Raw genomic sequence first — 14,244 nt, forward strand, 5'->3', positions numbered from 1 at the left:
GGGCATGGCTCAATGTAATGAGATAGTACAAATAATATGCAGGCTTTTCCCTTAATGTTGACTTTGTAGGCATAACCAAAATTTTAAGTATACATTATTAATTCAAGGATATGCTTGAGGAGCCAGTGTCCAAAATTACTGGAACTAATTTATCTTACAGCTACTTTTAACATATTCTCTCATACTTGTATCTTTAAGGGAATCTTAAAACAAAAGTACAAAGTGTGCTATAAAGTATTGTCCATTTTCATAAACTGCTAAACATCACAGTAATTGGTCAGTTGTGAGTTTCTTGTACTAGTTTTCAAGTTTAAAGAAAACTCACATATTTCAGTCTGGATATTATACAAGATACAGTTATGTACTACTGTACTACCCCAAACTTTGTGTACAGCTTTAGCTAACAAGGGAGCTGGCAAAAATCCTTTTAGGTCTCTATGTCCCTAACATATTGCTCTACAAACAGCTACACCTCCCACCAAAGTTTTTTGTCATCCACTTAGCTCTGAAGTTGAAGCATAGTAAAAATCTTTCTGAAAGGCAAAACCTTACATTAACCGTAAATAAAACAAGGCATGTTGTCTGATCATGCAAAGCCTTTTATCACTTGTAAAATTTGTACATGCATATGGTGACATACTTCCATTATATCTCTCTTAAGTAATAATTATAAATGTCTTGATTCTATGAAAGACTTTCCTGAGCCTATCATAAGGCAAGCTGAGGAATTTATGAGCTACAAGTATTCATTCCCGCCCAGCTGGGTAAAGGCTAAATTAGAAATTTGCTGATCCTTCTGTTTTCAATACACTTAACCAATAACTATTCAGTAGTCCTGTTATCTTCATAATTCCCAATTAGTGATGGGATGTGCAGGAAAGTCTAACTACATCTATAATCTGTGCATTTTTTTTATTTCATTTCCTACATTAGCATGGGGGTGTGTCAGTAGGCGACCCAACTACGTGTTGACAATGTAGGAAGTTGTTAATTGAGGGAAGGAGTGTTTGGAGAAAATAAGAGGAAGATTTAAGATCATATTGCTGATAGCATAGACAGAAGTAAGTTGAGAGGTGGCAGTCAGCTGATGGTTCAATATACCTTACCTACCGACTGAATGCACAGTAACTCTCCAGCACCGCTCACCTTCCAGTGTGGCCTGTCGTATGGAAGCAATGGGCGACCCCGCCAAGGCGTCCATCGCCTGTCCCGACAACACAACCTCAGGAACTGGTACCTGCCCTTGGAGCCATGGGAGAACAGCCTAGTCCCACCCGCCCCAAGCACACAAAGGGGGAAATGTCCTCCGCTAACCCGTTGGCCAATACCAGATAGACAAGGCAGGCTCCGATTTTCAACCTGTGCTCTTGGGCCACATCCTTTGAAGGGAGTGGGTCCAGGTTAGGGCTTTGACAGTGCACACCTCAAGGTCCTGGTACGTAAGCCCTAACCCTCTGAGAGCACTCGCACTTTCTTGGCACCATGCGCCACACCAATTCAATGTGGCAGATGTCACATACACGGTGCCTTTGCCGGTGAAATCCCGTAAGCCCTGTAGGACTTCCGGAGTGCCATAATAGCTGCACTTATGCTGGTGTGCAGCTGAAAGTGCGAAATGGACGCCAGAGACCTGAGTATCTATTATGTAGGCCTCTGTGCCTTTGGAAACCATGATGTCCGGCTTCCTAAAGGACCCCACAATCGTAGTGCTGGGCTTGCAGGACACCTCATAACCCCTCTGCCTCAGTCATCTGGCCAAATAGGCACTGATGTTGTCGTGCCTCTTTACCCTCCCACCATGGGTACAGGGGCACATCTGTGTGATGTGCCCAAGCGTACCTGGCTTCTGACAGGTGTCACAGAGGCCGTTGATCTCAGGCTGGCCTCTGGAAGCTCTGGCAGGGGTGGGTAAAGCGCCAATCCTCACTTGGACGGCCTTCATGTAGTCAGAACCGGACAGGAAACAGTTCCCACTATTCACCCATCTGCTAACCTGAGGCATGGCAGCGGATGGAGCGAGACCTTCACCGTCAATGGTGCTGACCAGATTGGCCATCCATGCGTGATGGCGTTCAAGTTTGTTACTCGCCTGCCGACCAGCAATGTAAGTGGGTCTAGTCCAGCGCTGCAGCTTGCTCAACACTGCAGGCTCCCAGACAGCCGCCTGAATCCCTGGGTCGGTCAAGGTGAGTAACTTTTCAAACCTGGCTTGTTTACTCAACCAGACAGTCAAGACAAAGTCTGGTATACCAAGCCCACCATTTCCTGCCGCCAAGTGGAAGTATGCACAAGGCATGTCATGGGCTAGACGGAGCCAGCGGCGAACCTCCACTCGCACCCGTCTGTTCATGCATGCTAGTTGTGTCTTATACACTTCACCCAGCACCAAGCGATGCATGAGCTTTGGCACCAGATGTCCCACGAGCAACGCAATCCGTTGTTGAGGTTTTAGAGGGGCTCTGGTGATGTTGTGGAGCCCCTCTTCTAGCAGGGCACCATAGGATTTTCGCTGCCCTCCTGCTCCGACAAGGATGCCGTGGTACTTATAATCATCCTCAGCGTTCATGGATCCGACGGCACTGCCCAAGACTTGGAACGTCCTGCTCTTGTTGACTGTACCAAGTCTTGCATTTGCCATCGACCTCCATGCTGAGGGTATGACATTTCCCAGGGTTCACTTGAAGTCCACCCCCTGCGAGGGTCTCCACCATCACATTAATTGCCTGTTGCATGCCAGTGGGCATCTTCGCAACCAGGACCAAGTCATCGGCAAACGCCAGTGCTGAGACCTTTTGGTTTCCTAACCCAACCCCTACACCAGTATCCTTCACCCTTGCAATTCCCTCATCAATTACAAGGTTGAAGAGAATAGGTGACAGTGAGTCACCCTGTTTGACCCCACGAGTCATATTAATTCCTTCCGACATCTTGTTGCTGCCTTCAATGTGTGTGAAGGCTCGGTCATACGTCGACATGACATATGCCCTGACCAGGGCTGGAATGTCCTTCCACGACATGGCCTGCTCGATAGTGCTATGATTAACACTATTGAAAGCTTCGGCCATGTCAAGGAATGCCAGGTGCACACCATGGGCATGTGCCCGTGCACGACCGATGATCGCATCCGATATCGTGAGGTTCTCAAGGCATCTGTCCATAGGAACGAATCCCTTTTGAGCTCCATTGATCTGGACAAGGCTCGAGATGCGGCTGCTCAGGATTTTATGGGGCAGACGGACTATGGAACAGATGGTAATCAGCCTGTAGTCCTTCGGTTCAGTTGGGTTAGGTACTTTAGGAATTTGTACCATGTGATTTGCCTTGAGTGGTTCCAGCAACGTTGACATGGCAAGCCACAGATTGAACATTTTGGATAAGATCCTCAGAGGAATGGACTTCAGCAAACAAGTCGACATCCCGGCAGGACCAGGGGCAGATGTCTTTGTGGCTTTGAGGCGATGTGCTACCTCACCTATGGTGACAACCTCTACTAGTTGTCCATTTTCTGGGTCGAAATCGGTGATGACACACTCGCCCGGCTCAGATGGTCGAGAAAAGAGAGCCCCCCAAAAGGGGTTGAGGCGTTCCGGGTCAACCAAAGTTGGCGGTACCTCCCAATTGCCTTTAAGGACAGGTACAGCAGCCAAAGACTTACTTTGCCAGTAAAGCCACTGTACTTTGCGGTATTGTTCCCATCTAAGGCGATTTCCACGCAAAGGAACTTCTTTGGTGCGGCGTGCACTGCCAGAGTTCGTCGACTAACTAGGTCCATCACCTGCACATGGCAGTGGTGTCATCTTACCTCATATCCTTCACAGCTGATGGATGCTTAGTTCAGTTGTGTCCAAGTGACAGGCAAGGTAGGTTAGTGGCCATATATTCTTGATTTATTATTACTTTTTTCCCCTCACCACGATAACAAGCCAGAGAACATGCTTGACTGATCTCTAATAACAAATATCTCCTTTGTACAATGATGATCAGCACATATCACGGGCAAACACCCAACAAATACATGTACAGGTACACCACCGATTTTCCGGCACTCTTGGTTCCAAAGCCTTGCTGGATCAACCATTTTGCCAGACCAACCGTATAAATCTCCCATGGACTGCTAGAAATTTAAATCAAACAAATATTAAATGTTTGAGCACCCTAAAATGTTAAGTCTGTCCTTGGAGTGTTTGAATCCTGTGGGGTCTTCTTTGTCTTCTGTTGTTCGTGTTTTCTTAGGCATGCATCTCCAGAATTATGGTTTCGTCTGCATTATACACCTGCTGAGGACTGAGGTGCTTGTCAGCTATGAGTTTCGCAAATTCATCCACATACTCGGCTGCTCCTTCATGGTTTGCAGACAGCTTTTCTCCACACACTTTATTCATGGAAATTCCATGACACTTCTTGAATCTTTGAAGCCATCCTTCTCTATAGTCATGCTCATGTTGTAATTTAAGTTCTTTATGGAACAACTTAGCCTAGTCCATTATCATGCTACCTGACCAGTCTACTCCATCACTCAGACACTGTCGAAACCAATCCATCATCACTCGATTGTGCTCAGTACTCTTACCATCTTTCATAGTTTTTCTAATCGTCACTTGCTTCTTGGAATCGTTGTCTGCATAGAATTTCAATATTTTCTCCCTTTGCTTCTTTATATCAGAAACAGTTGATGAAACAATACTATAGATGTCACACAGCTTTCGCACCGAGACACCACAGTCCATTTTTTCAACAGTTCTACTTTATCTTGGATCAATATGGACTGGTGTTTACGCTTCATACTACAACTGACACTCTCATATGTCTTGAATGCCATAGCTAGGGTTAAATTTAAGCAAAATAAGCTAAGAATCTCACCGAATTGCTCTAACACCACCAACAAGGGCAGTGTAAAGAATGTAAATAAGTGCACCCTACACACAACGCTATCTGTGGCCGCCCAGTAAACTGGTCTGGTGGCCACGGTAATTTCAATTTCCCTCACGTAATTTTGTCTGGACTAAAGGAGGTGCCAAACCATCAGTTGCTGGAAATTCTGTGGTGCACCTGTACTTATGGATGAAAAGCGGTCCTCAAGGCAATACAAAAAGTACTGATGAAAAAGCTTGAGAACAAGGCTCTAAAATTTGCCTCATCAAGAGCAAAGCTTTACTTGGCCCAAAACTTTATATAGCATCCAGTTTTAGAAACTGGTACACTGATATCTTATGCACAGCATGCTAAGAATCAAGAAGAGAGTAAACTTCCTGTGTAATCATGTGATCATATAATTAAGTGAAGGCATCTTCTGCCAAAAGCAACAGTTCATAACATAATGACAGCTGCTCTCTTTAAATAAAAGAAAGCACAAGATTATTCTGGAAAAAACCTTATGATTCAATCTTTTTACATGAAACTTTGGACATAAATAAGGAGTTGGTCAGCCTGTTCCAACACTTTAAAGAAGGTAAACATATCATTAACTGACCAATCTCAAAATAAAAGTTAGAGTCCTTACTACATTGACCTACTTAATGGTGAAACTTTTGATTATACAGTGATGACACCTCTTCACTTAGGTACCATTCTAGGTATCCAACAGGTGGATCAAGGGTAAATACACCTCCTATGAATGATTATACAGACATGCTAGTGCCATCTGGAACATGTACCAAAACTAAGACTGCATAAAGAACATTCAAATTTAACCTTGGATCCAAAAAATCATTCTATGTCAAGACAAAACTACTTCTGATAAAAGAAAATATTAATGATGCACTTACTAAATATTCTACACCCATGATAAAGCATTCGGTCACCTATCACCTTTGCATCATGAAAAAATGTAGCTGCCTCCACTTATAATACCTAGGAGTATATTCAAAGCAACCAAGTTATTACATATCTAACATGATCTAAATGCCAAGTTGGAGCCTATGTAGGACTTTACACCTTAAGCAAGGCCCCAGTCATTCACATAGAACACATATGAACTTCTTTTATGGGCCAAGTGTAGGAACACTTTGAGAGAAAAAATGAGGTTATAATTCATTACATTTCAATTAAAAATCCAGATTTAACCAAAAATGAAAGAATGGGGAGAGTAAGACTGATTCTCCATATTACAAATGAGCAAATAATGTATTCACTTTGGAATCCAAAATTAGAGTAACAATTTATAGAACTTGGATGCACGTAAAAAGCCATTTTATATATCTCGGACTGCTGAAAAGTTAGTTAATAAACAGTACGAAATAAAAGTCAAGAAAAATCATAATGATGATTTTTTTCACAATAAATGAACTGAAAAATCTGTGAAACAACACCAATATATATATTCAAAATGTTTGTACTATATGTGAGAGAGCAAAATACTCTGTCTCACAGAAAAATCTGGCTAATCTGAAGGTAGACCTGAATGGAAAGGATAGGAAGCTATATCTTCTGCAATAATGTTGAACCATCTCTTTTCTAAAGTATCTGTAATATATATTCTATGCTCACTGTAGGTCTGGATGACTCCTGCGGATGATCAAGTTATGTTAGGTCACAGCCTAAGAAAATAAGTTCTTAAATAAGGAGTTAATGAGTCCTGCCCATGATTGCTAAAATCTTTACAACTTTTTTTACCTCTGTACATAACTGAGGATAATACAAATTGCTTTCAATATGCTGGTATAGGCCAACAGTATGATAAATCCAGTGCTATAGTCCATCAGAAATTATAAGAACAGCACTAAAATCTCTAGCAATGTAAGAAGAAACTTGAGCTTTTTATAATTACACTTTTGAAATCATAGTTCATTATGCAAAGACATTTGCTGAGAATAAAAAACATCCCATTAAAAATATCATCACCTTACCTTATAATCATATTTGCTAGAGGAAATCATCGTATTGGCAATTAAATGTACAACCATTCCTCAAAAACACATACTGGTAATTTCCATATAGAAAATCCTTGCATAATTAAACACGCATCATATGCCTTCAAATATGAGAAAGGATTCCATGAGTTTCCTGCAATGGACACCTTCCTGTGGAAATTCAGCCACAAAATCACATAGTTAAGTGACTTCACTAGAAAAATTTGAAGACATGAAAATTTCTTGTACGGGACTGCAATACACTTATCCAACAACAAGCATTGTAATGTATGCTACAACAGTGAACTGGTCTTAATTATGTGACCATCACTGTACCTACATATTACATCTTAGTAGTATATAAAACTATTCTTATACTCTTGTCTTTCAACGTAACGATGCATAATTCAGTGGGACTACAGATTAAAAATTGAAAGGACAATGAAGAGTAAACAAACGAAAGATTAGAAAAGGTGATAATTTTATGAGGTACAAGTTTTTCAGAAAATATTAATTCAAGCTCAAAATATTTTCCATATTTTGAAATGAAAAAATATAAGGACGATAGGGATAGGGGATTAAGAATACTTCCCACGTATTCCCTGCATGTCGTAGAAGGCGACTAAAAGGGGAGGGAGCGGGGGGCTGGAAATCCTCCCCTCTCGTTTTTTTTTTTTTTTTTTTTTCAATTTTCCAAAAGAAGGAACAGAGAATTGGGCCAGGTGAGGGTATTCCCTCAAAGGCCCAGTCCTCTGTTCTTAACGCTACCTCGCTAATGCGGGAAATGGCGAATAGTTTGAAAGAAAAAAAAAGAAAAGAAAAGAAAAAAAAAGCATTAAGCAGTACATAAATCATAAGGTAAACTGAAATTGAGCAAATTAGTGGACAAAAGTACATCTTACACTAACCTTTAGATCAAAATCTGCACTACAGCTGAAAACCAATGCAGTCATATTTGATAATTGCTTAAACTGTCAGCAGTTCAAATTGGCAAACAACCCATACCTGAATGAGACAAAACTTATCAATACCTTGCTGTTGTGAACACCTGCACTAAAGGATACCGAGTATGCAAGGTTCCCTCTGTTAATCCTTTGATTTTCATTTAGGATGCATCATAATCTTGCAAGCACAGAAACAAGATTTCAAATGAGAGGGCTCTAGTTACTGGAAATGTAAAGACCAAGTAGTTCTCAGTAAGCCATTATGTCACATTATCAGTGTGATCCATTGGCAACTCAAGGGTGGGCTTCTCCACAGTGTCATTTTATCAGTGTGTTCCACTGGCAATTCAAGGTTAGAATTCCGAGATGCTCATTTTTTTAAACCAATATGCTATGGAAGTCTTTGTCTTTAATGTTTTTTTCTAACGGCCATAACCTACTCCTTTTTAAGAGGTATGTTTTCAACCTCATCAAAACTCTTGGATCATTCTTCTTTTCCACTTCCTCATCTGTTCTGTGCGACTTTCTTATTTTTCATTTATGGATTCACCTTGAAGTGGACTTCTGCATGTGACTAAAGCCTTCAGCATTAAATTTTTTAAAACTAATAATTACATAATTTTTTGCAATTTTTCACTACGATCCAAATGACTATAACCCTAAATTACCTAAGACTGTAATTTCAATTAGCATGGAGTTTGGCATATCATTGTTAAACACCTAAACCAGCATGACTTATTCTGTAACTACTGTATTGGCTTACTAATGTGCAGTAAATATTAAAAAATTTCAGTTCCAAAATATAGGGTCAGTATTTCAAGACAGCTAAACAAAACAGTGATTTAAGCCTCTAACTGTATACTGTCATGGAAGATGTGCACTACACAGTTTACTTGAGAAAGACAGACAACAGCAGGCCTGATTGGCCCAAGACTGGATTGTCTGGTAAAAATATAACTGAACAAGAAAATGTAAATCCACTCAGCAGTTTTTTAACCTGTCACCAACTCCCTGCTGTTGAACATTAGTCATCTAGTGTCCCCATTACTACTGTCGCTTATACAGTTTATTTCTGGCATTTTCACAGAGTATACTTATATTCATACGATATTTATCTAAACAACTTTTAAAGGTACTTATAGTCTTAGCACTGACTATGTCTGATGGTAACTTATTCCAGTGCTCAACACACCTATAGGAAAAGAAGCTTTTTCCCACATCCGTACTACATCTTTTAGCTTCGAGTTTTATTTCAATTATCCTGGTCACTGCATTTTCTTGTATTTTGAAAAGATGTTCATGTTTAACTTTATTGAACTTGTTCAGAATTTTAAACGCTTACATTAAGTCGCCGCGATATCTAAATTTTAAGGGAGAAGAGATCCAATCATTTTAGCCTCTCTTTGTATGTCAGATTTCTAAGGGATGGGATCAATTTTGTTGCATTCTTTGCACTTGCTCTAATTTTTCCTCATCTTTTTTATAGTTTGGGGACCAAAACTGAACTGTATATTAAAGGGTGTGGTCTTACTAGAGATTCATGATGTGAGAATTATTTCTGGTGTCTTGTAATCTATGTTCCTGGCTATGAAACCTAATATCCAGTTGCCTTTTTTACTTACTGCATGACAGTTTAGTGCATTTCAGATTGTTACTAATGACAACTCCAAGGTCCTTTTCTTCATTTACTTTAGTCAAGAGCTCCCTAATAGTTTGCAGTCATAATGTATATTCTTGTCTCCAAAGTGCATAACTTTATACTTGTGTACATTAAACTTCATTTGCTATCTGCCTGACCACTCTGCTAGTAAGTTAAGATCTCTTTGAATCATTTTGTAGCCCTGCCTGTTTACAGCTCTACCTCCTAGTTTAGTACCATCAGCAATTTTTGGGATCTTAGATATGAGACTGAGTTCTAGGTCATTAATGTATATTATGAAAAGAATTGGGCCTAGGACTGACACCTGTGGGACACCACTTGTTTCATCTAGCCAATCTGAGGCTTCGCCATTTAATATTACATGCTGCTTTCTCCTTGTAAGCCAGTCTCCGATCCATGTACTGAGTTCTTCACCAATTCCATTTGCTTTGAGTTTATTCAAAAGTCTCTTGTGAGGTACTTTATCAAAAGCCTTTTGGAAATCTGAATACACTACGTCAGACGGAAATTTTTCATTCCAGTTCTGATAAATAACATCAAAAAATTCCTGCAAATTCATTGGGTAGGATCTTCTATTGCGGAAACCATAGTGGTTGTCTGATATAATTTTGTGTAACAAAATGTGTAACAAAATGTGTAACAATTCTATCTTGTATTATTTTTTCCATCATTTTAGCTGACACTGACATAAGGGTAATTGGTGGTAGTTCAAGGCACACTTTTTGGTTTCCTTTCTTATATACAAGAGTAACATTTGCTAGTTTCCAGTCAGTTGGCACCTGACCATCCGATTGGGACTTGTTGAATATTTCTGTTTTAGGGTATATCAGCTGTCTCCTTACCTTTAAAAAACTTGGAGCTAAGTTATCTATGCTGCTGGATTTGTTAGGATTTAATTGGAGCTCTATTTCTCTAACCTTCAACTCTTCTTCATCAGATCCTTGAAACATATTTATTGGTTGCGGTGTTCGAGATGTTTCTTCAGTTGTGAATATGGAGTTAAAAGAATAATTTAGCACTGCAGTCATTTCCTTGTCTTCAGTAGTTAGTGTGTCATGTTCGTTTTGTAATGGTCCAATTCCTTCCTTTACTGTCTTCATATGTCTTACGTTTTTGAAGAGTTCCTTACGATTATTCTTAACTCTCAAGGAAATTCTTTTTTCTTCCTCAAGTTTACTCTGTCTTATGACCTATTTACACTCTCTTTGGATCTCTATTAATTCCTGATGATTTTCATTGGTTCCCATTGATTTGAATTTCTTATATGTTTTCTTCTTTTGGCGAATCAGTCTTATTCTTCTCTTCATCCATGATGGTTTTGAAATATTGCAAGTTCTCTTAGTAATTCACGGAATATGTGTAACTAAGCACTCAAAAGCAAATGGAATGAAAAGCGAGTTTTGAATAACAACCGGGTCAACTAAATGCAACATGTCCACATCAGGTCAAATGACCAACAATTAAAGGGTAAATAAGTATCATTCCTCTGGCAGATGCTGTAAAATTAATAACTCTCATGTTTAGAAACATCCTTGAATGAGTCCTATACATGCAAGGAAAAAAAAGAGAACCTTTCTCTCATAGAAATGCTGACAACTTGCTTAGAACACTCCAAGGCATCACAAAAATGCTCCAAGTATGATAATCATGTCATAAATATAGCATGAAACAAAAATTACATTCATCACTATAACAATTCTCTTTTTAAAAAGTATCAATCCTATCAGTTCTAAGGCATATTTAGTAAATTTATCAAACTGAGATTTCCTGAACACATTTTCACTTTCCTGCTGATTGGTGTATTGGTCTGTTTACTAACTTGCTGGAGAGCTCTTGGTTAACAATCGAGTAGCAGTAATACAGTGCAGAAGTCAACTGATCTTGCACTACATTAATACATTCACCATCACTGGTATGCTGCCTGAGAGTTAATTCCTGATGTAAATTACATGATGCGCCAAATATAAGCATGTGCTAAATCACTACATAATAGAGCTCTTTACCACTGACTTCAAACTTCTAGTGCTTGCTTTGAACTCTGAAACTACCTTAATGTCTTGCATGCAAGTAAAACTCATTAATGTACCTAACTGTGTCCAAGATGCTATTGGATGATCCTGAGATTCATGAATGCATCTATTTAAGTGCCAGCCTGCTAAATTGTGACCATTACAAAGTTTCACTGTATCAGTAGACAATCTTAGTAATCCATTGCCTCAGTCATAAAGCAATGGAAGGCAACTTACACTACCCTCTTCACCTAATGTAAAAGCAAATACATGCACTGACCATGCAAATGAATGAGGCTTGTCACCAACTGGTTGGCTAAGATGGATATGAAGGTGGGATGGCACCTATGTCTTAGGTTTACCATTAATTATGTCACAACATCAAATTCGATAGTTACCGGACAGTAAACAGTGAAAAATTATTACAAAAGCTGGTACAACACCTGTTAGTGTCAGAATGACTCAACACAAATGCACTTACCAGAAAGTTCCTGAATTCACCATCAATTTTGGATATATAACTTAAATAATTATGGTTCATCTGTCAAACCTCTCATATAAATCAAGACATTTACATAAAACTCATCAGATGTTCTAAGTTAACTGCAAAAATTGTCTAAAAAAAATGCACTCAGCATTATCTTTGGTACTAATTCTATAAAAAAGAATCATATATCTTAATAAAACCCCGACAACTTTTATGGAGCTAGTAACTTCAAATCTGAAGTCCTTTCAGAAGCAAGGAAAGTGATGGACTATACTAGAGTGAGAGTTCCTCATCCTCAAAGCTACTGTACTCCATTTCTCCTTTGCTGATGACAGCCTCAACAAAAGACATTTCACTCATGGTGTAACAAGTGGGTGGAGTCCAATAATATCTATACATACCTTTACCTTCCTGCCCCAGAAGCCTCTTCTACTGAGCTCCCAAAGTATTCAGAATGCCAGCCACATCCATAAGGCAGAACCATAGGTCAAGGAGTGTGGCAATGTGTGTATGTCTGCACAAAGTGAGAAAGTCTTCATTATGGAAATTGCATCTTGGGCATGAAGGCTCTAATGATATGATGAATCAGTGTTTGTAATACTGTAGAGATCGGTGGTATCCAGAATGCAGACAAGAAAGCGTAACTCATATATGTCTGGGAAATGTGGTTTTCTGATGGGTGTATATCTGGAGGGGTGATATTTAGGACTGGGTTGGAAAGGCAAATGTTTAGTATATGATGGGTAATAAAGTTGTGTACATGCTCTGTCATAATTGTATCTGTAGGGGAAGGAGATCTCTGAGTATAGGTTTTTGAAGACTGAAGCAACGTTCAATATTTCATTTCTACTTGGAGGTGTTGGACTGGGTGAGAAGTCTAGTGCTGCTGCAAAGAAATGAGTTCTAAGGATATCGAGGTGCATCTCTGTTTCACTGTGTTGGTGCCGAGTGCTTGTGGTTGCTAGTAACCTCATTACTGTCCTCAATACAGTTTTATGTAGTTTGCAGCTTAGCTATGTTTGCTTTTGACACGATGAATGACTGGGAAGGTCCATATATATATATATATATATATATATATATATATATATATATATATATATATATATATATATATATATATATATATATTATTATTATTATTATTTTGCTTTGTCACTGTCTCCCGCGCCTGCGAAGTAGTGCAAGGAAACAGACGAAAGAAATGGCACAACCCACCCCCACACACATGCACACACACACACGTCCACACACGCAAACATACATACCCACACTTCCCAACGTACACACATATATACACACACATATACACACATGCACACAATCCACACTGTCTGACCCCCCCCCCCCCCCCCCCCCCCCCCCCCCCATGTGCACGAGGCAGCGCCAGGAAAAGACAACAAAGGCCCCATCCGCTCACACTCAGTCTCCAGCTGCCACGCAATAATGCCCGAAACCACAGCTCCCCTTCCACATCCAGGCCCCACTATTCCTTCAAACATAGCCATTTTTGCTTTCCGAGATAATGTTCTCGACTTCCACACATTCTTCAAGGCTCCCAGGATTTTTGCCCCCTCCCTCACCCTATGATTTACTTCCACTTCCATGGTTATTTTGCTTTGTTGCTGTCTCCTGCGTTAGCGAGGTAGCGCAAGGAAACAGACGAAGGAATGGCCCAACCCACCCACATACACATGTATATACATACACGTCCACACACGCAAATATACATACCTATACATCTCAAAGTATATATATATATATACACACACAGATATATACATATATACACATGTACATAATTCATACTGTCCGCCTTTATTCATTCCCATCCCCACCTTGCCACACATGCAATAAGAACCCCCTCCACCCTCAAGTGCGCGAGGTAATGCTAAGAAAAGACAACAAAGGCCACATTCGTTCACCCTCAGTCTCTAGTTGTCATGTAATACTGCACCGAAAACAAAGCTTCCTTTCCACATCCAGGCCCCACAGAACTTTCCATGGCTTACCCCAGACACTTCAGATGCCCTGGTTCAATCCACTGACAGCACGTCGACCCCGGTATAATGTGATGTCTCCATGGTTGTTTAATTTGTTTATGGATGGGGTTGTTAGGGAGGTGAATGCAAGAGTTTTGAAAAGAGGGGCAAGTATGCAGTCTGTTGTGGATGAGAGAGCTTGGGAAGTGAGTCAGTTGTTATTCGCTGATGATACAGCGCTGGTGGCTGATTCATGTGAGAAACTGCAGAAGCTGGTGACTGAGTTTGGTAAAGTGTGTGAAAGAAGAAAGTTG

The sequence above is a fragment of the Panulirus ornatus genome, chromosome 9 (assembly GCF_036320965.1).
Source record: "Panulirus ornatus isolate Po-2019 chromosome 9, ASM3632096v1, whole genome shotgun sequence".
NCBI classification, from domain to species: Eukaryota; Metazoa; Arthropoda; class Malacostraca; order Decapoda; family Palinuridae; genus Panulirus; species Panulirus ornatus.